Here is a 26,538-nt window from a genome sequence, read left to right on the forward strand (position 1 = left end):
TTGGAAAATGGTTCTGAATTAGAATGTTGATCTATAAATGAATATGATATGATGTGAAAGCCTATTGTATGTTGCACTGAGAGTCGTAAGTACAATTGGCATGCCATGAGGTGGAGTCATTATGATATTACTATTATGATCTGGTACATTAGTGTACATTATGACTAGCACCATGGGTGCAAATGATATGAGTGCACTTGGAGTGTATATTATTATTCTGATGATAGAACTGAAGTGCTTATTGCGCACACTCGTCTAACTCACGTACCTTGTATTCTCTTATATATACATTGTGCTATAAAGGGTAAATGTGAAAGTTATGATACGTATGAAAGAAAGAAATATGAACATGATATGAAAATTATGAAATATATACGAATGAAAAGAATATGAGATGATTTTTATGTCTGATGTTGATTTTCATGGTTTTGACAAAATCATGAGATTCTGACGAGCAAATATGGCTTGCATAAGTCGGTTTAGAATTTTAACATTTTCGTTTGAATTTTAAATTTTAATGTTTTGAATTATCATTACGATATTTTAATTTAGCTCACCTTAAATAGTTATATTGTCTCACTAAGTTTTGCTTAACGTGTGATGGTTTCACGCGTAAGTTCAGATAAAGGAAATGGCGTGAAGTAAGGAACCTCTAATGCATCTTTGTGGTAATTAACCTACATACCGTATCAGTAAGACATCTCAGGTATTAATTTAATTTTTAGTGGCATGTATAAATTATCTGGTTGGTAGCTCTGATTAATTTCTTTTTAAAATGGTTTGTAATTATAAAGTAAGGTTACTTTATTTTATTTAGCATAATTATATATGATAATATGATCGAATAGTATTATATCATAAAATGTTTTAAAGAGGAAAAACCCAATGATTTTAAAGTCAACAACATTTAGACAATTTCATAAGTGTTGCAAAACAACACTACACTACATAATTGTTGTCTAAAATCGGTTTTGATTTTAATGATAGATTATTAATTTATGATATTACTGGATTATCGAGATTGATATAATTTATTAATCTGAACTTTTAGAATGGATCAAAATTTTAAGAGTTTCAGTTTAAAGAAATATGAATGTTGATTTGACATCTATAATTCGTATTTCAAGACATATATGGATTATGAGTGTTAGATATCGTAGCGAGCCATAGAGAGGACCAGAGGTTTTAGTGAGCAGAGATGAGTGATGTGTCAGCTCGACCGAGGAGAGTGATCCTAGTAGTTTGTCAAGGCAGAGGACCTACCCAGAGGGGTGTTAGTTCGATGCCCGGACAAGAGAGCCGAGAAATGGATCGACTTATTCCCGGTTCGACAATACGTTATCCCTGATGTCAGTTTATTAGAGGACAGGGTTAGGATGTTGATATGATATTGATGTCGCATATGAGATGTCAGATATGTTTTCAACTATTTAAATTGTTCAAGTGGTTTCAGTAGGTGTAAGAGTATGCCTTCGTAGATAGTGTCAAGTGAGCTAGGAAGGAAATTTGTTCATGTAGGGAACACGGGAGTAAGAATCCAAGTATTTAGTGGTGAACCTTAGTAGAATAGACTAGAGTGACCTTAGATATTCTTTGAGAAATCGAGTCAGAATTAGTAGTCGACATAAGGGAAATTGTTAGTACAAGTGTTGATTGGCCTTAAGTTTGTGGGTATGGATATGGGAGAATGAGTGGTTATTCCTAGCTGAGATAAATGTCAACTCTAAGAGAATGTCAAGCCACATAACCTTCCACCCTTGTTTGTTCCAAAGGGAAAATAGTTGTGTGTGGCTTGTCAAAGTTAGGTATGAGATTATAATGACTTTTCACGTCTCTAGTTGAGAGAGTTCATGTGACCGGCCGCAGCAATTTAGTACTCTCAAGTTCAATGTTAGAGATAAGGATCTTCGCAAGAGCATTAAGAATCTCAAGTCCTCTAGCAAGAAATATAAGGATTATCTCAATTAATGCCAAAGCACTTCAGTTACTAACTGGGCGCAGATGCCCAAGTACTCGTGAGGAGTAAGTTAGTGAGGTGTATGTTCCGATACAGTAGTTCCAGAATTTCACCCTAAGTAAAAAGGATAAAATAGGTAAGATAATGAGTTGCAAGTCTAGAGGTGTGATTCTAAAGGTATAGAGAACCATCCGTTTTATTTTTCTAAATTCGTACGCAAACAATAAGTGAATTAACTAAGTGATCCAAGCCTCGTCAGTGATGTCTTCAGGCTGGTATATGAGTGCGAGCTATATACAATACATATCAACGTGCAACTTTAAGTGGTACCATAGATTTTAATGATTTCGACTAAAGGAGATCAAGTGTGTTAAGTGTCATTTGACTAGCGTTACTCATCAGTAGACAGCTCAATGGTGTTAAATTATAGTAAGTGTAAAATGTAAAGTCTCAAAATATTTAAGTCATAGTGCGGTTGCGAGAGATCTCTGCTTGGTGATGAGTGCTCTCCGAGAGAGCCAGATGTTGTTCGTTTATCTCGACAAGTGGCTGATTTTCAGTTGTGAGCACCTTAGACCCTTAATCAGGTGAGTAGAACAAGTGTAAGCCACAAGGAATGAGAAAGTAGTCTAGTAGCACATATGAGTATTGAATCAGAGTTACTCAACAGAAGCATAAAGATCGATGTTAGTTGAGAAACTTCGTTATATCTTTAATGGTCACTATTAAGACAATTTGGCAAGTGCCATAATATCTCATAGTTATATGTGTTCAGCAAGTAAAAGAGGTTATCGAGTTATGAGGTAAGTTAATTCGATTGAGTAAGGTTAGCCAGAGAAGGTTTTGGTGATAGTAGATGAGCCGCAGAGTAGTGTTCTCCTTGCGAAACATTCTAAGTATTTTAGAGTGAGGACATCTAAATTAAGCATCGTTAGTTTTACACTTAGGGTTTGATGCAGTTAGCACCCTATGGGAAAAAGAAATTGTAGATCAGTTTGTGAGTTACTTAGTTGTAAATCGAGTGACAGTGAATCTTTCATTGAGGTGCAAGTTGATATGAGTTTAGGTGCTTTGAGGTTTCTAAGTGGATGACCTAAAGATATGTCGTGGGTGAGACCGAATAAATTTCGAAGATGAAATTTCTTTTAAGGATGAGAGAGTTGAAACACCCCAAATTTTGGGTTTGACCGAGAGGTAAGCAAACCCGTAAATTTCATAATTTAAATCGTTGAGTTTAATTGGGTCGGGTTTAGGCCAAATTAGTTATAAAAATGAGATTTTTAATTAGTAAAAAATGAGGAATGACCAAAAAGTGTTATTTCCTCATTTTCTAAAGATTGAGCCTTTATATATTCTTAGTTTTCTTCTCCTCCCCTTTCATTATCCTTCTCATCTTCCTCTTCAAGGGCCAAGCCAAAGGTAAGAGACTAAGTCTTTTTCATATTTCTTCATAATCCCCCTAACAACATCGGTTCAATGAATCAAGCCTTGGGTTTTTATAGTTAAAGAGAAAAGTAGGAGTTTTCACCAAAATCGCCAAGGAAAGAAGTTTCGCTGAGTAAGGAGCTTCATTTTGGGTTTCTAAAACCAAGGTATTGTGTTTCTAATCCTTTGGAGTGTAAATATTTCCACAAGTATGAAGTTTTGCTATGATTTGAATATTTAAGCATTTTAGGTTTTATATTTAATATCATGATCGATTCACATTTTAAATGTTTAAAAGACGTATTTATGCTACTTTAAGACCCTAGTTAACTTCCTAATTTTTTAGCACTTGATTAGAAATCAAACCATGTCCGTTAGGGTGATTTTTGGGTGATTTCTCGAGCCTAAATAACCATTTTAGTGTTCGAGTATCGATACTGGATGAATTAGGGCTAAAATTAGGGATTTCAAGCTAGAAGTATCAATACTGTCGAGGGGAGTATCGATATTGCCCCTACAGTATCGATATTTAGGGTGGCAGTATCGATACTGGCCTCAATTTCGAAAACATAATGCATTTTTGGTACCAATACTCATAGGGGTATCGATACTTGACCCTAGGATATCTATACTACTCATTTTAGATGGTCAGTTTTGACTCAGTTAAGGCCCGTAAGAGCTAAAGACGATTCGTAATAGTAAAAATTAGTTCGTACAGAACCAGAATGCCCAAATATGTATAGAAACACTTATGGAAGCGGGTTACAACAGGGTGCTATAAGCCGAGGTATCTTCAGTCAAGCATGTTTACAGATAATGAAGAATGAGGATCGAGAATGTGGGCTTCGAGAATGTCAGTGGACCTAAAAGTTGTAAGTTGTTCTTTCAATCTAAGGGGTATTGAAAGAAAGTTCAATAAAGAAAATCAGAGTGTCACTACTTAGAGTTGAGCCTGAGTCAGGTAAATGGCTAATAGATAGTATAATCAGTGAATATAAACCTCAGAAATCATCGTAAAACCCCGAGAATGCATAGAGACTTTGCTAGATGTGGAGAATAAGTAATTTACCTTTTAGTAACGAGCGACTAGAGTGGAGCAGCGTGGTAAATAGCATCAGTAGCAGACCAATAAGCCTTCGCATAACGTTAGAGAACGATTAAGATAGTATCTAATGAGAGAATGACCTCACTCTAGTGAGTCCAGTTGCGCTAGGGTATCCCCAGGTTACCTTAGTTTCCCTAGTGGGGCATTGTCAGTGCACGATGCACTTCAGGAGCTTGTAAGGTACGAGGCTCGAAGACTCACGATGAGTCAGTTAGAAATGTCGGTGTCGTGTAGCATCTGCGGATTGGGTATGTATGTATAGTCACATCAGTCCAGTTAGAAAGTGACAATCGTCTAGTGGTATAGGATATCCGATAACAACTAAAGCAAGTGCGCGAGGTACTTTTGCAGCTGACTATGTACTAAGGCCTTAACACTAGCAAGGGGTGGGTTGGCAGTTATGATGTCCTTACCCAGATACACTATAGTAACTGCGCGAGACGCTTCAACTGGTAATTTGGACACGAGGCCTAACACTCGCGAGGGATGGGTTAGTCGTACGTGATATTCGTAATAACTAGTGTTTGATGGCTTCGTGAGACCAAATATTAGTAAGCATTGCATATAGATAAAGTAGTTGTAGTTGAGTAGAGGTCAGATAGAGGAGTGCTCATGGAGAGGCCCTTGTCCGAGGACTAAGGGAAGCATAAGACCCCTATTTAAGTGGCAAACTAGTTAAGCTTTGAGTAGGTAGAAATTGATCAAGATCATGTATTTGACTACTTCTTAGTAATAAATATTTAACACGATTATGTTTATGAGATTCTTAATGCTGCTCTAGATTAGAAATTATATTGATGGGATTTCTAAGCTCAACCTTCGAATGTTTTCCGTTGGCAGGTCAGTAGCTTAGGCAGCTCGTGAAACATCATCGCAGCAGGACTTCCAGCATCTCCTTCAGAGTATTGTACTGTAGTTTTAGTGGGCATGTGTATTTAGAGAACCTTACTTGTGTAATTATTTTATCAAACAGTGAAATGTATTATTTTGATTCTAAATTATGTGTCACGGAGATTCAGTTTGTAAAATGTTTTAATAATTGTTTTGTATGTTATATGATACCATCGAGTATGCTTTAAAAGAGAACGAGCAGATATTTTGAAAATCAGGGGTTGCCTCGGTAGCCCAATGTTGCACTTTAGGCCCAATCAAGTCTAGGGTATTACACGACTCTACTCGAAAATATGCATCCTCTAACAAAACTGACCTGATTCAAAATTATATATCCTCCTTCTAACCCGACCCGAAATTATAAAGAAAAACTAATAATACTTTTAGGTTGGTAACTAATATTTACTAATAGGGTTCCCAATATTGAAGGAAGTAGGGATTTTTTTTTTAAATAGTATCGAGTGATTATAAAATAGTTTATGTTCATAATCTTTCTTAGCCATTGATAGCACACACATAACATGTAGATGAAACTGTTCAAACTCATGAACTCTATGGATAATAATACTCCCCTTAATTAGGTATAGCAACAAGTTGAGTTAGGGTCGAGTTTTTGGTTAACCCAACTCGACTCGAAAATATGTATCATCCAACCAAAATCGATCCGATTCGAAAGTTATATATCCTCCATCTGACCCGACCCAAAATTCTAAAGAAAAAATATTACTTTTAGGTTGGTAATTAATATTTACTATTAGAGTTCCTAATATCGAAGGAAGTAGATTTTTTTTGAAATAGTCTCGAGTGATTATAATATAATTTATGTTCATAATCTTTCGTAGTCATTGATAACACACGTATAACCTGTAGATACAATTGTTCAAACTCATGAACTATATGGATAATAATACTCCCCTTAATTAGGGATGTTAACAAGTCATGTTAGGGTCGTGTTTTTGGTTAACCCGACTCATCTCGAAAATATGTATCCTCTAACCGAAACCGACCCGATTCGAAAGGATATTCGACCTGACTCAACGGAAAAAAAATATTTATATATATCCTTCACCAGACTTCGACCTGACCCAGAATTTTAGAGTATAAATGAGACCCGACCTAACCAGAATAAAATAAGGACTTAATTAAAAAATAATATTTTTTAAAGAAATTACATTATTATCCCCGGTCGGGTTGGGTCGAAGTTTTTTCACCCTCGACCTGAACCTGGCCTGACCCAATCTCACCCCCTTAAAAATTTCGACCCGACCCAAACCAGATTTTTTTAAAAATATTCTGACCTTATCAGATCAGATCAGGTCAAAATATATCGGTTTCGTATTAGATTGTCATCCCTACCTTTAATTATTAAGATTGCGAGTTCAAGTAACTAGAAAGTTAAGAGGAGGCTAATTTACTTGATGATATTTGGTAAATAAGTTGACTTTTGACTGAAACTTGATCTTCCAAATGTATTTATCATTTACCTAACTAGCCTGGTTTTAATTTGATCGGACTTGAATGAAATCAAATTGGTGTTGTTGGTGGCTTCTAATCTAATGTCCGCCGGCTTTGTTCTCCGGTGGTCAGACACAGAGACCGAAGGAGAGTGGAAGTTTGAAGCCTTCAATTCGACCCACTAGGTTTTAACGTTCACTTTCGGTATTCATTCAAGACTTGTAATTCATATTTGATTCGAGTTAAAATATTTGACTCCTGCAAGAATAGCGTTGAAAATTCTTATATGGTCTAAATAACACTTGGGGTTATTTGAAAAAGAAGAAATAAAGAAAGAAACAAGTCAAGTATAAAACAGTTCTCACTACCTCTTTGAAATGGTCCAACATTACTCCTCCGATTTTTCTGTGTTTACCATAAGAATTGGGTAAAGATAAAAAATGGTCCCCCGATTATAGGATGCTACTTTGTTGAGTCTCCTAGCTATTAAAAGTTATAAAATAGTCCCTTTATTATAGAGCATTGCTTTGTTGAGTCCCTCGACTATTGAAAGTTACAAAATTACCAACTAACTACTCATATATTCCAAACTCGTCCTTTTTTTAATTAAAAATTTAACAATCGTCTAAGCTGGACGTTGATTTATTGATTGAGATATGATAAAATCATATTTTAATGATGTCTATTGACTCCGTCATTTCTTTCAAGTACTAGCTCAACAACATAATATTTCAAGCACATGCTCAACAAAATAATGTAAACAGAGACTCAATTCATAAAATACAACTTAAATGGTTCTAGGATCAGAATTATGATATCCAATTCAGTAGGTTAATGTCAACTCATACGACCACCGATTTTTAATGAAAAATGAGAAGTTTGGAACATATAAATAGTCGGGTGACCATTTTATAATTTTGAATAGTTGGGAGACTCAACAAAGCACTATCCTATAGTCGAGAGACCATTTTATAACTTTTAACTGTTGAGGGACTCAATAAAAAAAATGTCCTATAGTCAGGGGACTATTTATATATTTTACCCATAAAAATTATAATATCAACCCAAATATGGATTAATTGCCGGTTAATTTATGAAGTACGAGAATTTAATTTCTCAATTCCAATTTTACGTAATTTATTTTTTATTATTGTTAATGTTATTACTTACCCTAACTCAGCTTATATGGATTTGTTTTAAAAATAACTTTTAAATTATGAGGCTTGATTATTTTTTTTTATCATGAATTCAACTATTTTTTTTATTAGTTTGGGTAAGTACAATATAATTAAAAGCAACTCTTAGTCATTTGACATTGAATGTGAAATTCTTTTTAAATGAAAGATGTATTTGTGTTTTTTCCTGTAGTACATAAGAAAGATAAGAGAGATGCTAAAGCTTTCTATAGCATTAATCATATCACCTTAAATTTTAGGGTTAGTTATCGAGTGAACCAATCATAAGTTGAGTAGTGTTCGACTCATGTTCGTTAAAAAAATTTATTATTTGAATTGACTCATTGCTCGTTAATTTTTTTTACTCGTGCTCGTTAAAAAACTTGTTGCTTGACCCAATTCGTTGCTCATTGCTCGTTATTCGACTTGTTTCTTGTTAAGCAATTTCAAAATCTAAACTCCAAATTAACAATCCACAAATACACCAAACTAACATATTAAAACCAAAGTAACATTCCACAAATACACCAAACTAACATATTAAAACCTAAGTAACAATCCACAAATACATTAACTAATATATGAAAAATATTCTTGAAAAATAATAATAATACATATGCAGTCCTAAAAATAAAGAAATCAACATCTCTCCACTCCATTATTGCTTGCAATAACCTACAAAATTGGGAGAATAATTTCCTTTGCTTGCACCACATAATTATCTTATCTATAAAAAATAACCATAATATCTTATAATAAGCAACTAAAATAAAATTGTCTATTTTTGATAAATAATATATGAGCTTGTGCTTGTTTTGCTAGTGATTGATGTTATCTTCATGTGTGTAACTTTGTGAGGTAACTGTGATGGTAGATAGTTTGAATGTGACCAGATTAGAGAACCGAGGTGAAGTTCTTGGGTTGTCATCTCGTTTTCAGTTTAAATATTCAGTGATATGTCGAGACTATGGAGTTAAAAAATAGAGAGAAGATCAAAAAAGAGATTAATTTCAAAAAAAGAAAAAAATAAAAGAAAAAAATAAACGCTTGGAAAAAATAGAGTAAGTGATACAAATTAGGGGGAATAAAACTCACACTCCACCAATCATTTATCATGAGGAAACTAAACTTGATTTGATTTCGTCTCACAAACAAATAGCAAAAGCTTTAAATATTTACCTCTTATTCATTTGGTTAATTGTTGTTTATAGGATTATCTTATCACTCTAATTTGATTATCTTGTCTAACCTCTTCTATTCATGCATATACTTGGGATATGCCATAAACTTTTGAATAAATCTTTTTCAAGTGATAGAAATGTGAATTGAAGTATGTTTGAGGACAATCATTGAATAAGTGAGGGAAATTTGATAAGTGTTTAATATTGCATATTTTTATTATTATTTACCTCTCATTTTTGCTTGGATATTACTGATTTATCTTTATTTTGGGTTTATTTTTAATAGGAGACTCATTGGATTAATTAGATAAAAAACCAACAAATTTCGACAGTCAATTTAATGTCTTCTAGAAGATGAGCATAAGTATTTTGAATATTTAATTTGAAATTAACCTGGGACTAGGTTATCCAGAGGATGCAGTAGAATTCAACAAGGACTATAAGACTTAAATAATTATTTTTATCTTTTGTGATAAACCTTGTAGATTTAGGATTTTTAGTTGTATTATTTTATTTAAGAATTAATTATTTTGATTATTTAGAGCTTCTAGTAGGATTTTTATTTTGATTATTTTATTTAGGATAGAAATTAGTTATTTTATTTACTTAGAACTCTCGAGTTATAAATACATCTTAGGATCAACATATTGAAATTTATTTTTCCTTGGTTAATTGTTGAAGTTCTGCTTTTCTTTCTTCTCTATTTTTTTTTTCTTTATTTTCTTTCATTATTTTCTTTTCACAATGTTAAGCATGCTCGAATCCATGCTTAGCTAAACTTCCACTTAGCAATAGGTTTTTGCGAATGGAAACTGGGAGTGGAAATCAACCATTCTCTTAAAAGTTATTACATCTTCAACTCAAAAGGTGCACGTTGATTTAAAGATTGTTTTGCTTGAAGTTTGGAAGTCAGATCGGTTGGTCGTATTTCAGCTTCCTGTGAGCAAACGTAGTTGCGGTCCGTTAAAGGGATTCAAGATCGAGTTTGATTCTCAGTGAAACGCTATAACTCGATTCAGGCTTTTCCAGAACTTAAAGCTATTTTGGATCTTACGGCGATAGGCGTGGTTAGATCAACAAGTACCAAATTTCAGAGATAGACTTGGAAATTTCGGTTAACCGAAGGGAAGAGTTAACTGCAGGGGTTGGGCCTTGTTGACTATAACCGACGTACATCACAAAGGGAAAATTTTATTTTCGATGATCAATTGAAATTGAGGCTAACCAAACCTAAGACTATATCATCTCTATTGAATTATTCTATTTTATTTACTTTATTTATTTCTAATTATTTTTTATTATTCACTTTCATTAATTTTAAAATCCTCCTCTTTTATTTTTTTACAGTTGATTCAATCTGAGAAACGACATTATCAAACTTTCTTAATCTCTGTGGATCGATCCTACTTCTCTATACTACTTTATTTATTTATTTATTTGAGAATTATAAATTATTTTTATTTGGCAAAATCTACGCTTTTCAAGAAACCTAGCATGTAAGACCTTCTTTTAAAAATGTTTCTAAGAGAAAGATTAAACTTTTAGAACTTATTCATACTGATCTAACAAACTTAAAAACTCTGAGTGTAAGAGACGAAAATACTACTATATTACATTTGTAGATGACTTTTCAAGATATAAAAAGATATATCTCCTTAGAACTAAGGATAAAGTTGAGAATTTTTTCCTTATTTATAAAGCAGAAATTGAGAATGAGCTTGTTAGGAGAACAAAATGGGTTTTAAAGCATTTTCTAATTGGGTAATAAAAAGGATCAAAATGGTCGTTGGATGTCTAAATACATAGTTTACTCTTAAAATAAGACTAAGAACATTATGATATTCCAAAATAGTATTCCAAGAAAATTATAAAAAATAGTAAAAGAAATTATAAAATTTATAAATAAAACATGAAACAATAATAATTGTAAAAAGTATAAAAACTTATAAAAATATAAAAATATTAAATTTATTGAAAAATGCATATGAAAATTTATTATGAAATTGTAAAAACATGTCACGCATTTTAGATTTTCTTCTGCCATCTTCGATGTCCATTAAATGAGTTTCTATCATGTTTGAAACTAGTTAATGTTCGATTATTTATATATATAAATATATATTCTCTAGCACGTGCCAACCAAAAATTCATTTTTCAATAAGTTTAAAACCTATTTATTTTATTTAGATGTTTTAGGTCCGAGCACAATATATAAAAAGATGTTTAATATTTATTATCAAATAATTGAGAAGTTTTTGAATAAATATTGTATTGTAATCACTTTATATTAATTAATATATATATTCTCTGTTTTTTATAATTATTATATTTTTACAATTTTTACTTTTTAAAATAATTTTTATGACTTTCATAATATTTCATATGTTTTCCAATTTTTTATATTCTTTAGTTTTAAATTTATGTTTATAGGTATACATTTATTATAATATTGTTACAACTTTTACATTTTAAAATAATTTTTATATTTATTAATATTTTATATTTTCATTTTTTAATGTTTTAGATTTTTAAAGAATTAATTGTTTCGAAAATTTTGCCAAAAAAGTAATGATATCATTTAAAACAAAATAAATATCCTCATAATTATCGAAAGGACAAAATAGATTAAGTCAGCATAATAGCTCCGTTACCCTTTCTGTCGATCTTACCCAATTTTACAAAAATTAAAAACCCGAGTGTCAAAAGATACGGGAAATAAAAATCAAGGACCAAAATGAAAAGAAAGTTACAAAGTTTAAGCGCAGACAAGTCATTATGCCTTTAACAAAATGAGGCAGAAATTCTTAGTCCCTTTGCAGATTTTCTTGTCGAGTGGTAGTTTTTCCAACCAATATGTAAAAAGATGGAACTTACCAAACTTAATTCAATAATCATGTGAAATACATGTTAAAAGATGAATCTGATTCATGAGAATGGGTCAAATTCAAACAAAGATCGGGTGAATTCACTAAAGGTCTGTTTGTTTCACTGAAAATATTTTTCGGAAAAAGTTTCCGTAAAATAAATTATATTTTTTAAAAAACGTTTTACTGTTTTCGAAAGAGGTTGTGTAAACCAATTTTTACAATTTGATGAATTTTTTAGAAATTATTTATTACAAATATTTAATATCATAAATAATATTATTTATCATAAAAAATTAATATTATTATTATTGAAATATTAGAATAATTTATTCATTATTATTAAAATATCATTTTTGTAATTTTATAAATAACAATATTAAGATTAATACATTCTATTGAAATAAAAATATTATAATTATATTAATTATTTATTAAAGTAAATAATTAATAATTTAATAATATTATATATATGAAATTAATAAATTTTATTAATTATTAAAATAAAAATATAATATCTTATATTATTATAATATAATTGACTATATTATTATAATATTAAAAATATAATATTATATTGTTAGTTATATTAATAAATATATTTTAATAATTAATATTTGGATTAAATATATTAAAATATTATATTAATATTAAATGTATAAAATAAAATTATTTTGAGTATATATTATTTGAAGTGAAAAGTTCAAAAAATGACATAAAAAATCAAACCATAAGTTATTTTCCAAAAAATGCAAAGAGAATTCTGTTGAACAGAAAAATATTTTACTTTGACCAATCAGTTTTCCACCAACCAAACATTGAAAAATGAAGAAAATGTTTTACGTGAAACAAAAAAACCTAAAATTAAACTTCCTTAGGCAGCCATGGCAACATAGACTTCTTGAAACTGTTTAGAACATAATTTTTACAATTAATTTACATTTGTAATGATCAGCATCAATGGCTTCATGGACTAATGAGTAATGACCAATCTGGTCCAATCAGATGCATTAAGCAGTCCCAACAAGCAATACCACAGCTTCGGAAGTATACGAGCACACCTTGCAAACATAAGTGCTCGAACTTTGATCTTTTAGAGATAACAACATTCACTTTTACTACAGATTAGCCTTAAAATTTACAACGGGGTCGGCGACTAGCAGATCGGACAAGTTGGTTTTGATAAACTCCTTGTGTGGGCTCGGTTTTTGAAGAATTAAGGTGGCATCTAAGTGTCTAATCTCATAACCAGCCTCATTCATGCATGAGTCTCACCTGAAATGAACTATGCTTCAGAGGATGACCATGATTAATCTAAATGCACTGTAAACAGAGGAACCAAGTCTATATTCCTGGAATAGAAGATGTAAACAATGATGGCACAGAATGATAAACTTGACCATATTACATAATCCAAATTTAGTTTGGCAATCACGGATTAAGTAATCTTTTTACAACAGCTAACAGCCAAGTCCCTGAAATTAGTTCCATAATAGGCATAAGGGCAACAATCATTCATTCAGTTAACGGCCTAGATTGACATCAGAAAGGATTCTCCAGTATGAAAACCGTACGAGACAACTTCCAGGCAAGACATAGCATAAGATATAATATAGCAGTTCACTTAAAGGCCTAGATTGACATCAGAAAGGACTCTCCGGTATAAAAACCGTACGGAAACCCGAACGAGACAACTTCCAGGCAAGGCATATAGCATAAGATATAATATAGCAGTTCACTTAAAGGCCTAGATTGATATCAGCACATAGCATCACTTTGGACGTCAGGTATGATAAAGGATCTTCCAGCACATAAATGAATATCTATCTATAGTTCAGTCGAGAATATAAGTTGATGCAGTTTCCAACCACAAACATATTAGGTTGTTTGAAGGTCGAATCGTGGTTGGTGAGGTTACTGTCAAAATTCTGCAGTGAAAGAATACCATATATACATACAAGTAAAAAACAAACCATGTTTAGAAGATGTATCCACGTGTAGAATCACTTGCACAGGCTGCATAGAATATAAGGATAGATGAAGTTTCCTTTATCATGTACATGCACTTACAAATTAGTGATAAAAGTCCAATATGACATAAATCTCATTTTCAACATTAAACAAACAACAAAGCTGTTCTGAAGAAAAGGATTCATTCCCTGTCAGGTTCATTGTATCAAATAAAGTACTAAGGTTCATTGCATCTTGGTTGGGAAGTCACTATCAGAATCAAAACCAAAACATCAAAGTTCAGCTCCAATGCAGCACTTCATATGCAGTTCATTGGATCAACTTACTCTGCAGATGAATATAAAACAAAGTACTGAATGCTCGAAACTCGAAAATCGATTTTCATTTATAATCGGATTGAATTAATCAGTGATGGCCCTTGAGAGATCAAAATGCAGTGCTGTATCATATACGGATTGAATTAATCAGTGATGGCCCTTGAGAGATCAACATGCAGTGCTGTAGACAAACCCACTCAAACAGTTTCTTCTTTTATTTTTATCACATTAACAAGGCTAAAAAGGACATGTTTCATAAAATCTTAATACTTGTCACCACCTAAAAGACCTCGGTAGTAAAAGAATTATTGTTATTCCTTGAGGTCCCGTAGAGTTTTTGTTTAAATTTAGTTGTAAATAATTATAATGTTATGGTACTAATGGATTCTAATTTAAACGATTTTCTATAACTATATATGATAAATATTTCGTCATATTGTTTCATACATGATATACATACATCACGCAAAGTTGAGAGACTCAACTTGGACTTGAAAACCAATCAACTAATTACTAAAAATTTCGAGTTATTTGAGTCTTATTTTATAACTCAAACTTTATTTGAGTTATTTTTCGAATTGAGTTTATGAAATTACGAGTCAAGTCAAATTTTTAATATGAAATCTAGTCGAATCGAAAAATTCGATTTTTCTACTCGAATCAAATTCTACTCACCCTATTCCCAATATTACACTCAATATAAGCCAAGGCCCAGATGACACAGAAAAATTTTATAATAAGGCAATGGCCAATGAAACAGTCGTGTATTCCCTCTGATTTAAAGGTAACTAGCAGGGAACCAAACACCCAGCAATAGAAGAATCCACCGAAAAACTTAAGGGTAAATTATGAATGTAATACCTAAACTATCAGTTTTGATCCATTGTAGTATCTGTCTTTCAAAATCATACATAAAATTTAGTCTTTGTTTCATTTTAATAGCCGTTCAAAATTTAAACCCAAAAAACATGATAAATAAAGGAATATCTCAAAATTACCCAGAATCTAAATCAAAGAAATACTTACATTTTTTTATGAAGGTAGAAGATGCAGCCCCTATTCACTTAGGGTCAGAGTCTGGAAATATCTGCAACATAATGAAGCACCACATCGCCTGCAACATATTAATCCACCCATGAAGTTGGCATCACAATCAAATTGTGGAAAATTTCAAATCGGAGAAATTTAAGTGAAACAGGAAAAGAATAGACGAGAAAGTACCATCAGAATGAGCCTCACGCCCTCTATCATGAGGAATATTTACTGCAACTGAAGTAGCTGCTGGTGAAATTGAATCGCAAAGTGGAGAAGCAGATGATGATGATGATGATCGCCGTTGAAATCCTTGACTAGGCAGAAAACGAGCTCTGTTTTTTTGTTGAATAGTTTCAAGATTTTCAGTTTCGCTGTTGACTCAGTTTGTGGTCATACTTAATAGGTTAAACTACATATCCAGTCAATCAATTATTTGTCAAATTATAAGCCGTTTACATTTTCTCCAACAATTACAATGTAGTCATTTAGTTAAAAAATTATTACAAACATGTCAAATTGTCAATGTATATGTTATTTTTAAATAATAGACGTAATATTCAAGTGGTATGATATATTAATAGTTTTAATCTTAAAAATTTATATTTTAATATCAATTTAATCTTAATTTAAAAAAAATTAATTTAACTTTTTATATTTATATTTTGGTAAAAAGGCATAAGAGGTTTTTGTACTTTTTTTTAAAAAATCGTTGAGACCCTTATATTATTTTCTCAATATGACCCTTCAACTCAAAAAATAAATTTAATATGGCCCTTTGACCAATATTTTTTCGTCGTTGATCGTTACGATACTGACATGACAATTTATAGTGCTGACATGACAGTTTAAGATGTTGATGTGACAATCCATATATCATGTTTGAGTTACAAATTTAACCCATCAATCATATCATCTACCACATCATCAACCACCGTGGACTACCACATCAACACCAGGGACAGTCACGTCAGCACCGTATTAGTCAACGATGAAAAAAATTAGTCAAAAGGTCACATTAGGTTTATTTTTTGAGTTAGAGTGTCACAATGAAGAAAATAATAATATGAAGGTCACATTAGTTTTTTTAAAAGTACATAGACCTCTGATACATTTTTACCTTATATTTTTGGGTAAACTACTTCAAATACCACTTACCTTTAAGTTCGGACTTGAAAATATCACAGACCTTTTAATTTTGTCAATTTTATCAGTGATTTTTATACTTCACTACAATTATGCCACCCTGTCGTTAATGTCTTAACGACATGATGACATGGTATCTCCACTCCGTGACATTGTTGACATGACTCCCTCTCATCAAAACGACGTCGTTTTGACGCAACTATTTTGATGCTCAAAAACTTAAAACAACGTACTTGATGAACAAATACTAAACACCCAACCACCAAACTAATTTAATAACCTTATATTCTTAACAAAAACTAATATATATGTTTAATCGTAGTTGTATACTTCTTCTCAACTCTCATCTCTTTCTTCTCCGACGTTTTCAACAATGGCATCCGTCGAGATCCTCCACTTCGTCCTTATTGACCAAGGCTATCCAGTAGCAAGTCTCAAATCTGGATAATACACAAACCGTACAATGTTAAAAGATAATTCATACGGGAAAACAAAAATTGCTCGTGGAAATGCTAAATTTCTAATAGCATTTGGCCGATCATTTCTGACAAATGACCCTTTGAGGGTGGTAACAGGGCCAGTAAGCATTCCCTTCATTGGCGGAGCAGTCATGCCTCGGGCAGTAGGTGACCAGAAAACAGTCATTGGGTTGGGGCGGCTAACATCACCAAAAATGATCAGCAGGTCTGTTTGTGAGATTTTGAAGGCCCTCGGTGAAATAAAAAATTAGGTAACTAATCAAATGTTTAAATTATAATTTGTATTTGTGTCTTTAATCACGTTATGTTTATCGTTATGGTGAACATAACATATGATATAATAGTCACTGCAAGTATTGTGGTTGCAGATTTTTAATAACATATATTATTATGAACATAACGATTGTTGATATCGCAGTTTTGGACGATGTTGATACCATTGCATATTAATCATTGTTGTGGTTGTATACCACTATTTAAGTAATTTTTCTTAATAATAAGTGTTGAAAAAAATAAATTTTAAGGTGGCTTCATAATAATAAATAGGGATGGACATGGGTCGGGTCGGGTCGAGTTTTTGTTCAACCCGACCCGACCCGAGAACAATAAGTCCTCCACCCGAGACTCAACCCGATCCGACTAAAACAGGTTTTAACCGGATCCGAACCCGACCCGATATATAACTTAAAAACCCGACTCGACTCAAAATAGTAAAAAAAATATTTTTATTCAATAAAAACAACAACTTAATTGAAAAAATAATATATAAAGGGGTATTATTTTAATTATTTCTAAATATATAAGGTAAAATTATATTTTTTTGGGTCGGATATTTTTGACCCTAAACCCGATCCGAACATCACATTAAAAAAGCCTATCCAACCAAACCCAAACCCGAATTTTTTTAAAAAAAAATACGACCCGATTGGGTCGGAACCCGTCGGATTCGAGTCCCATGCCCATCCCTAATAATAAGTATTAAAAATGCATTGTTAATAACAAATATTAAAAAAATAAAATTTAAGAGTACACTCGTAATAATAAATATTTAAAAATTGAACCTCTAATAAAAAATACTAAAAAAATTAGATTCATAACAACATATAAATATTAGAAAAATTAAATTTTAAAAGTATGTCTATATTGTTCCATCGACAAGAGGTTGTTCACCTTGGAGACCTGATGCGATTATAAGTACAACCGAACACGAACGATACTCGATCCTTCGGATTTTCAAGGGCTGTCAGGAGAGCATCGGACACCACGCGACCCCTAATAACAAATATTAAAAAAAAAATTGGACCTTGATAATAAATATTGAAAAATTGAACCTTAGAAAAAATAAGATATCGGCCAAAAATTGGGCACTTATAAAAATATTAAAAAAATAAATTATAAAAATTGGGACTTAATATTAAAAATTAAAGAAAAAAACTCATAATAATAAATATTATGAAAAAATTGAAATCATAATAACAAATATTTTAAATATTTGGGCCTATAACACATTATAAAAATTCTGGGTCATTGGCAGGTACCTCTCATGTCCAGGCCCAGAAGAAACACTGATGATCGGTAACTTCACACATCGAGATCCATATGATTGCACCTGTCCGTTAACAGTGAAAGCAAAACCGGACAACTGCTCACCAAAGTACTCGATCATGTCTTTTCTCTGCACGATTTTAAGTAGGAGTTGATTATATGTTGCTAAGAACTAGACATGGGCATATCTCCTTCACTTCAAGATAACAAAACAAAAAGGTATACTCACCTCGGGTTCTCCATGAACCAAGACATCAATGTCAAGCTCTTCCTGAAGGTCGACAACCTTCTTAATTTCCTCCTCGGTGTCTTTAACGTAATCATCCCTGGAGATCCTGAAGGGAGAGAGCACTAGTTAAAAGATGGTTCCGATTGACATTTTACAATAAGGATAAGGGGATTTTATCCAAAAATCACTCTAAAATTAAAATAATATGATCGGTCACCGTTTTTTAAATTTTATCGATCTACCACTCTTTCTTATATAAAAACGCGTTTTAGGAAATGAACTATCCAGGGATTTTGACGATGTAACGCTACACCTAAAAATCTCTTTTTAAGAGACGCGCTTTCCACTAAATATAAATTTATAATTTAACACACCAAAGGAACGCTATAGTTTTAGTCTTACCATTATAAATTTCTAGATTTAGTATTTTACTTTTAATTATCAATATAATTTAAAAATAAAAGGTTAACCTGGGGACAACGACTTTGTATAGAGAATATGCATTTTTATTGTACTTAAACATATTATTTTCTTTTATTTGCGAGAAACATAATTCTTTTATTGATATTTGATTAAAAAAACAAAAAATACGTGAAAATCTACTTTACATTTTCTATATTTTGAAGATTAGTTTTATAGGGATGGTAATTTCACCCGCATTCGACGGGTCTCTCAACCCAATCGGATTAGATTTTTTAAAAAATTCAGATTCGGGTGGAGGGTGAAAAAACTCTGACATGGCCTGACCTGAGGATAATAATGTAATTTCGTTATACAATTATTATTTTTAATTAAATCCTTAATTTATATAGGGTCGAGTCAGATTTATACTCTAAAAAACCAGGTCGAGTTAGAGTCGGATTGAGGATATATATTTTTGGGTTGGGTCGGATCAGACGTAGGATATATTAAAACCTTAATTTAATTATAATTAAAGAACCCTAAACCCTCCATCCAAAACTGACCCAACCCGTCAAATACGAATATAAAACTAATATTAAAAAAATAGAAAATGTAAAGTAGATTTTCACATAATTTTTGTTTTTTTAATCGGATATCAATAAAAGAATTATGTCACTCACAAATAAAATAAAATAGTATGTTTAAGTACAATAAAATGCATATTCTCTATATAAATTCGTTGTCACTCGGTTAACCTTTTACTTTTAAATTATATAATAATTAAAAGTAAAATACTAAATCTAGAAATTTATAATAGTAAAATTAAAACTATAACATTCTTTTGGTGTGTTAAATTATAAATTTATTTTTAGTGGAAAGTACGTCCACTAAAAAGAGCTTTTCAAATGTAACGTCACATCATAAAAATTTCTAGAAAATTCGTTTCCTAAAACGCACCTTTATACAATTTTATTAAAACAAGATGTTAGATCGGTAAAATTAAAAAAAAATAGTGATCAATAGGTATTATTTCAATTTTAGGGTGATTTTTAGGTAAAGTCACCTGAAGATAGAGAGGAAACTTTCCAGATAACTCACGTCTTAGCCTTGAATTCACGACGAGCTCTCCTCATTTCCAAGGTTTGAGGGAAGGAGCCAATGGTTGTGGTGGGGATGATTGGCAGGTTAAGCTTTTTCTACTGGGCATCAAGAGTGGAGAAGAGAAGAAAAATAAAAGAAAAAATGTCATATGACAGTGTAATTTAGGATTAATTTACAACGGATTTTAACTTAAAACTCTATCTTGTCTAATCAATGAAGTTATGTAATTAATAATAATTTTATTTACAAAAGGAAAAGTTATATTATAGTGGATTTTAACATAAAATGTTATATTTATATTCTAAAAAATTACATAATTAATAATGATTTTAGTTATAATCAAGACTGTCATCACGAAATATTTTTAAATTATAACCGAATTAATTATGGGTTGAGTTTCTCAAAGTTAATTAGCTTTAGTTTGTTGGTTTCCCTTACTTTTTCCTCGTGTTTTCTCATTGTTTACTTGCTTTAAAAATTCGGGAAGACGTCTGCTTCACTCGCTCTCTCGATCCATGCCCCATCTGCTCCTCAAAACCCTAAGATCCATAAAGTCAAGACCTTAACTTAGCTTAACCACCACCCACCGATGACTACAATAGCTTAGTAAAGTTTGTTAAGGTGCCCATATGGTATCACTTGTGATAAAAGTAACCCTAAAAACTCTATTTCTTCCTCAACTTCAACACATCTCAATGCTATGGAGCTGCTTAAGACTGGGATTAATTCAAGGGGTTCGAATTCGTTCATGTCAATGTCAGCTTCTGATACTAATAGAGTGTACTTAATGGGTTTCCAATGCAAGCTGAGTGTATCTTGTTGATCTTTTAGTAGTGTTTCATGTTGTTGGGTAGCCTAAAAAACAATGTAATTAGCATTTTTATTTCATTATGCAATGTAATTTACGTTTATCATAATTATAAACAGAATAAGTGATATGATCTCAGTTATGTGTTCTGAGTCATATATGATGTTGCCCGATCGTGATTCTAGTAAGAACTTCGCAGTGCTTTGATTGAAGACTGAAAATGCACAAACAACGTTATACGATATGTATATATAAATATGTGTATGAAAGTAATGGAAATGATAGAATGAAGTTGAAGTGGATTGTAAATGAAAGAAGTGTGGTGGTGATAGTAGTTGAATGGATGTAACGAAAATGGTGAAGGATGTTTGTGGTTGGCGTGGAGAATGATAGTAATTCAAAGGATGGATTGTGACCCTCTAACTATATATGAGTTAGGAACCAACAATATAATAAAGATGGAATCGAAGTGATAGAGGGTGGAACGTGACCCATTAGCTATAGTAGAGCTAGGAACCAACGCCATAACAAGATGAAATGGATGAAGGCTTCAAGACCGACAAAAAACCGATAGAGTTCTAATCCAAGAACTAAAATGAAAGCAATCTTTCAAAGTATTTTCATAAATCAAATTGTGTGTCTACAAATGATCCCAAAGGTGCCTATTTATAGTATTTCTAAGAAGCATATGAAAAGACTCAAAAGATGATAACATTCTCATCAATTTAGCAATAAAATGCACTTGAATGCTTTGTCTTCTTATGTTCAAAGTTGGATGAATATTCTAGATCATTTTGGGGATGAATATAGATAATTTGAAGCTGAATATGGCCTTAATTTCGTCCAAGAAGGAGGGGTGACTCTTGGGCTACCTTGCTTTGCTTGCAAATGGAAGAAAAGAGGTTAACTGAAGTCATAGGATGAATGTGGACATCCTCATGTCCAAATCAGCTTGTCTCTTCAAATTCCTTGCTGATTTTATCACTTAATTTTATGATTAAATGAAATAAAATCAGCCTTCATTGCTTGTTCCTTGGTAACATGTGAATAGCCTTCAAAGAATGATAAATAAGACTTGAATAGGTGAATTATGAAGGATTGAAATCATTGTCTCTCCAAGAATATGAACAGCCTTGAAAAGATGAAAAGAATTAATCCTTGAATTGCTTTGAATATAAGCATTAAGATAGCCTTCAATTGCTTGTATCTTGGTAGAAGATGAAAGGACTCTTCCTTGGGTCAAACTCATCCAAATAATCCATGCATGAAATTCCCGTAATGAAAATTCCAGCTTGCACTTTCTTTGGTAATTCGATCATATCTCAAGCTCCCGATATCGGATTGTGGTGATTCAAAAGGAGTTGGAAAGATAAGAGATAGAGGAATAATTTACAATTGGTTTCTGAACCCAAAAATGTATGTATCACATCCAGAATTAGAATACATTCTGAATGATATTCTTGCATCGGTTAAGATTGTTCAGCTTCCCTCTTGCACCTAAATACAAAGATAAACTTTATTCAATCATAACATGTAAATATGCATGGGATGATAAGAATTAGTTTGATTAATGAAATAACATTATTCAATGAACTAACTTTATTCAATGAACTAAATGCATGAATGAAGTAGTTTATTAAATAACTAGATGCATAAATGAACTACTTGCCTAAATGAAATACATGCTTAAATGCAATGCATGCTTTAATGAATAACATACTTATTAAATGAAATGAATGTCATGCAACTAATAAAACTCATGCAAATTCATGTAATGAATGATATTATATGATAAGCATAACCTAAGAGGTAAATACAAACATATGATGAAATATAGTGCAGAAATGAGAAGGTATAGGATGAAGTAAGGTAGAACTCTCTTTGAATCAGCCTTGGTGAACTTCAATGATTTAATCAGATCAAGACCAAAGTTAGGGCTGATTGGGATCACATCATTCCCTCCCTCTTTATTGTGATTTGTCCCCAAATCGACGCTTGCTACAAAAGAAAACAATCTCGACTTCCTTTTAGCTGGGTACTTCTTCATTATTGTTTTGTACAAACACCATTCTTTGGAATTAAGTTTTGCTTTCTTGTGGACTTCATTTCCATGTTGTTTATCCGAATAGGTATATGTTCTTTGCACTCCTTCTTTGTGTTCCTTTGAATAATCATGAGGGTGGATGGAGAGTCTTGACCTTTGAACTCCTTCAAGTAGGTAGGTGTTCGCGTGTTGTGAGTACTATAAAATATACGCAAATAATGTGCAAGTATACACAATCGCTCAAGTAATATAATGATGAGTGAGTATCGTCTCCACAGGGATTGGGTGAAATCACAAAAGTCTAACCAAAGCAATGCAATATTCTATCTAAGTATAGTTAGTCTTGATATATACAAATGTCACGGCAATGGATATGTGTATGCTGGTGGATGCGGATTGATGGTGTGATGGTGTAGCAAATGGAAATGCAGTGGCAATGATGGATGTTTAATGTTGAGTATGGTGAAATGTCAAGGCAATGAGAAATGGTAAAAAGTAAATAAAAAGATAATAAAATAAGAAGAAAATAATCATCACGTGACAAGCTTCCAATGAAATGAATGGTAAGGATTGGTCTAAGGTTGCTAAACTTATTTCTCAAGTATATTTAAGCTATCTTGTCTTTACTTACTCGACAGGGCTTTCCTAAGGTGTTCAAAAGAACCTAACAGAATAGGATGCCAAGGCATCTGCTCTCACTCAACGATGTTGGACAGCCTACCCTATTGGTGAAGACACCCTTTTAGTCGTTGAAATCCTATCCTAGTCTCTTCCGAGATCTAAGGGATTAAGTTATAATATTCCTAGGCCGGTTCAAAGCCCCTTGAAAATACCATAACCCATTGCTTATGAGGATCTTATCTTGCGTTTCTTCCGGATACTTACAAGTATTTTTAGTTTAGGATTCTTCTGAATACCTAACCTTCATCTAAGAGATGGACATTTCCATGCCTCTTACAAGCCTAGATGGTGAAGCATTCATAAGCAAAGCAAATAAAGAACCAAAATAAACTTAAATATACCATTAAAAATAAAGTTTAAACAACCATTCAACCAACCACCACCAAATAAGTTAGTTCATGGTGGGGTTCGAAATATCCAAACACAAAGTCATGAAAATTCGTTCCAACAACCCACAAAATAATATAAAGAAATAGCAGTAAAAAGGGAAGTGAGAAGAAGCCTTCGATGCACCACCGGAGGTCTCCTCTCGGCCACCACGAACCACCTAGCTCGCTAGCTCCTTTCGGCGCCTAGCTTGCCACTCCTTGGAGCTTTATCAATGGAGGAATATTCTAAGGAAGAAGAAAGGAAAAAGAGAAAATAAAAATCTGATTTTTCTGCTCTATGCGTGTGCTCCCTCTCCTTTTTTTCTCTCTCCCATGAGGTGTCATATATAATAAATAAAATATCTAGGGGTAATGATGAGTTTGTTGGGTGCAAAATACCCCTCATACCCCTAGAATCATATTTTGTGCATGAATCTTATCCTCCAAGTGGCAGTGGTACATTGGCAGCTCTGGCAGGCGGTTACAGCAGTCCTTCACGTGCAGAGACAGCTGTCCAGTGCCAGCTGTCCTTATGCAGAAATATCTTTTTGTCTTTTTCTGCGCCAGAAATGCCAAGGCATTTCAATCTGCTTTAGCAACGTGTGATGCCGCGTCATTACTTCCCAAAGAATCATTTTCCTTGCTATTCCCTGCACACCATAGACAAACTGCACCTTTCCCTCAAACAGCACCATTGAGAAATAAAATAGTACAACCACCACAAATGCAACTATATGATCCTAAAATGACTAAAATGAGCTTTTAAACAAACAATAACTTAAGTGAAAAAGGCTTTAAAAGTAGCCTTTTTAGGAAGTTAACACACCCCCAAACTTAAGCTATTGCTTGTCCTCAAGCAATGGATAGCAGTTACATAAGCATAATGTCATGGCAAAGTTCGATAGTAAGACAGTAGGAAAAAATTGAATTTCAACCCTCAGAACGATAGGCTTCAACATGCTAGACTTATCAAGAATTCAAGTACTTTTCTCTAGGTCAAAATCCTTTGTGGTAGCGTGTGTGCGTGATTGTATCCAATCTATAATTAGCGAATTTAGACAATTTCTAATCAAGTCCCCTAGTTTTGTCAAGGCATTTACTTATCATTAAGCACATTTTTACTCCCTTTTTTTTGATGCTGTTACGAAGGGAGTCAGCTCATCACACCTACTCTCCCACACTCTAGATGAAAGGGAGCATACCTTCCATCCCCGAGCTAGTTAAGTAGAGTCATCTCGTGACTTCTTTCATTCACTCATATGCACGAGGCTTCCATTTATTAAAGAAAGTTCCAGGAAATGCCACGGCAAAGAAGAGTGTCCCTCTACAGCTATGCTTAAGCATTTATTCACAGTTTCATTTCTAAGGGAGTTTGTTTTTGATTTTCCTTTTAAACACCATACTATATTTCAATGCCAAGACTAACTAAAGTTCCTTCATAAAAAATTCCTAAATTTTCTAAGTATAGAGAACATACAAATCGTGTAAATATTTTTCACCAAGCATCAAGCCCTAGAGTGAGTTCTATCATTCTCAACAGTCATTTACATTCAGATTCTAGCCTAACAAAATTATCATCATCGGGTATCCTCAAAACATTTTATCTAACTGTCCTACCATTTACTGATGCCATGGTATAATACTATGCTAATGCTATCATTCATATGCCCTACCAAGAACAATACCTCCCCCAAACTTAAGGGAAGCATTGTCCTCAATGCTTAAAGAGAACTAAATTATCTATAAACTATATGTTATGCAATGAAATGCAACTAAATGAAAATGGATGCAAAAGAGGTACCTCAATGTTTACGTGATGGTGGTGCTTTGGAGGTGCTAGCAGCTCCTCGTCGGGTGCGCTTTCGGATAGGTGCTGGGCTGGACTCGGAAGAATTGGAGTAATAGTGCGCAATGCGTCCAGCCGTGGTCTTGGTGCGGCGACCACTACGTTATGCATGAGAAGGATTGGGTGCTGGGATGGGGCTGGGTGTTTCTTCGACAGGGACAGTGGGCAGATATTCAGGAGTCTTGGACCGGTGTGTATCAGGAGTAGGGTCATCAGCAGGAGGATCAAGTGTATCGTGCTCAGGCTCTGGAGATGCCTCGGCATTAAATGCCGACAGAATTTCGTCTGGGAATCCAGGAAAATTCCGTTGTCCGTGGGGAATGATTTCTTGAAAGAATGATTCCACCACAGCATCTCTAGCTTCACATATCCAAAGAAGTTACGGATGTCACCGTGTAAAGCATGCAGTTGAGCTTGAGTCTGCGTCACAGCTTCCTCGAGAGCAAGTAACCTTGCCTCGGCATTCGATTCTGTAGCACCTGCAGATTGCTCATGAACAGGGTCATTAGACTTGGG

General features: G+C 32.9%; 1 long non-coding RNA gene across 3 annotated transcripts; it reads right to left on the minus strand.

Moving 5' to 3' along the window:
- Positions 1 to 13,076: 13,076 nt before the first annotated feature.
- Positions 13,077 to 15,732, minus strand: LOC120172991. Of its 3 annotated transcripts, none has more exons than XR_005521014.1 (4): positions 15,563 to 15,732; positions 15,368 to 15,455; positions 14,027 to 14,069; positions 13,077 to 13,328 (listed from the first exon to the last, which is right to left on the minus strand). It is a non-coding gene; the product is annotated as an uncharacterized LOC120172991 (long non-coding RNA). The 3 variants fall into 3 exon arrangements; XR_005521013.1 differs by having other exon boundaries at positions 14,027 to 14,351; XR_005521012.1 differs by having other exon boundaries at positions 13,077 to 14,351.
- Positions 15,733 to 26,538: the final 10,806 nt, after the last annotated feature.

The sequence above is a fragment of the Hibiscus syriacus genome, unplaced genomic scaffold (assembly GCF_006381635.1).
Source record: "Hibiscus syriacus cultivar Baekdansim isolate YM2019G1 unplaced genomic scaffold, ASM638163v2 tig00111937_pilon, whole genome shotgun sequence".
NCBI lineage: Eukaryota > Viridiplantae > Streptophyta > Magnoliopsida > Malvales > Malvaceae > Hibiscus > Hibiscus syriacus.